The following is a 2,139-nucleotide window of genomic DNA, read 5'->3' on the forward strand; positions in this document are numbered from 1 at the left end:
TGTTTGGCTTAGTTTTTCGGATCTTTGCTGTGGAGGTACGGCATGGTGCTTCTGCCTAGAGCGCCATTTTGCCGGAACTCCTCCCCAAAGAGAAATTTTATGAGCCATCCTATGTGGTATTCTTGATGAAAAAAAAAAATAGACCAAACTAATATGCCAAGACAATAATATTGTATTAATATCTCATTTTACAAGATGATATTAGATATACTAATCAGTTGCCATCTAGTCAATTCCAACGCATGTAGATCCCACATGTGTCAGAGTACAACTGTGCTCTATAGGGTTTTTAATGGCTGATTATCAAGAAGTAGATCACCAGGGGTTTCTTCCAAGGAAACTCTGGATGCATTCAAACTTTCAATCTTTCAGTTAGCAACCAAGTGTGTTAACCATTTGCACCATCCAGTGATGCCAATTGTTGTTGTTGTGAGGTGCCATCAAGTTGGTTCTGACTCATAGCAACACTCTGTACAACAGAACAAAACACTGCCCGGTCCAGGACCATCTTCATGATCATTTTTATGTTTGAGCCCATTGTTGCAGCCACTGTGTCAGTCCAACTGGTTGAAGGTCTTCCTCTTTTTCACTGACCTTGCCAAGCATGATGTCCTTCTCCAGGGATTGGTCACTCTTGATAACATATCCAAAGTATGTGAGATGAAGTCTTGCCATCCTCGCTTCCAAGGAGCAGTCTGGCCATATTTCTTCCAAGACAGACTTGTTCATTCTTCTGGCAGTCCATGGTATTTTCAGTGCTCTTTGCCAACACCATTAATTCAAAGGTATCCATTCTTCTTCGGTCTTCCTTACATTGTCTAGCTTTCACATACATATAAGGCGATTGCAAATACAATGGCCTGGGTCAGGCACACCTTAGTCCTCAAAGTGACATCTTTGCTTTTTAACACTTTAAAGAGATCTTTTGCAGCTGGTTTGCCCAATGAAATATGTCATTTGATTTCTTGACTGCTACTTCCAGGGGTATTGATTTTCAATCCAAGTAAAATGAAATCCTTTACAATTTCAATCTTTTCTCTGTTTATCATGATGTTTCTTATTGGTCCAGTTGTGAGGTTGTTGTTTTCTTTATGTTGAGGTATAATCCATAATGAAGGCTGTAATCTTTGATTTTCATCAGTAAGTGCTTCAAGTCCTCTTTGCTTTCAGCAAGCAACGCTATGTCATCTGCATGTCACAGGTTGTTAATGAGCATCCCTCCAATCCTGATGCCCCATTCTTCTTCATATTGTCCAGCTTGTTGGATTATTTGCTCAGCATACAGATTGAATAAGTATGGTGAAAGGATACAACCCTGATGCACACCTTTCTTGATTTTAAACCACAAGGTATCCCCTTGTTCTATTTGAACACTGCCTCTTGGTCTATGAACAGGTTCCACATAAGTACGATTAAGTGTTCTGGAATTCCCATTCTTCGCAAAGTTATCCGTAATTTGTTAAGATCCACACAGTCAAATGCCTTTGCGTAGTCAATAAAACAGAGGTTAACATCTTTCTGGTATTCTCTGCTTTCAGCCAAGATCCATCCTACATCAGCAATGATATCCTTTGTTCCACATCCTCTTCTGAATTCTGCTTGAATTTCTGGCAATTCCCTGTCGATGTACTGCTGCAACTGTTTTTGAATTATCTTCAGCAGAATTTTAGTTGCATGTGATATTAATGATGTTCGACAATTTCAGCATTCTGTTGGGTAAGGCGACCCAACAGAATGGCTTCAATTAAACATATTAAATAGACTAAAAACATTATCCGAAAGCCTTGAAAGTAGAAAAGAAGATGTTTAATTTTTTTTTATTGTACGTTAGGTGAAGGTTTACAGAACAAATAGTTTCTCATTACATAGTCAGTATGCATAGTTTTTATGACATTCGTTAACAACCCCACGACACGTCAACACTTTCCCTTCTTGACCTTGGGGGAACTTTTTCCTTTTTTGGTGAAAATATACATAGCCAAAGATACACCATTTCAAAAATTTTTACATGTACAATTCAGTGACATTGATTATATTCTTCCAGTTGTGCTGCTATTCTCATTATCCTTTTCCAAATTATTCCATCACCATTATCTTCAACTCACTTCCCCCTAGGCATCCCATCAAAACTTTTGAGTT

Source organism: Trichechus manatus, unplaced genomic scaffold (assembly GCF_000243295.1).
Source record: "Trichechus manatus latirostris isolate Lorelei unplaced genomic scaffold, TriManLat1.0 scaffold00012, whole genome shotgun sequence".
In the NCBI taxonomy this organism is placed as follows: Eukaryota; Metazoa; Chordata; class Mammalia; order Sirenia; family Trichechidae; genus Trichechus; species Trichechus manatus.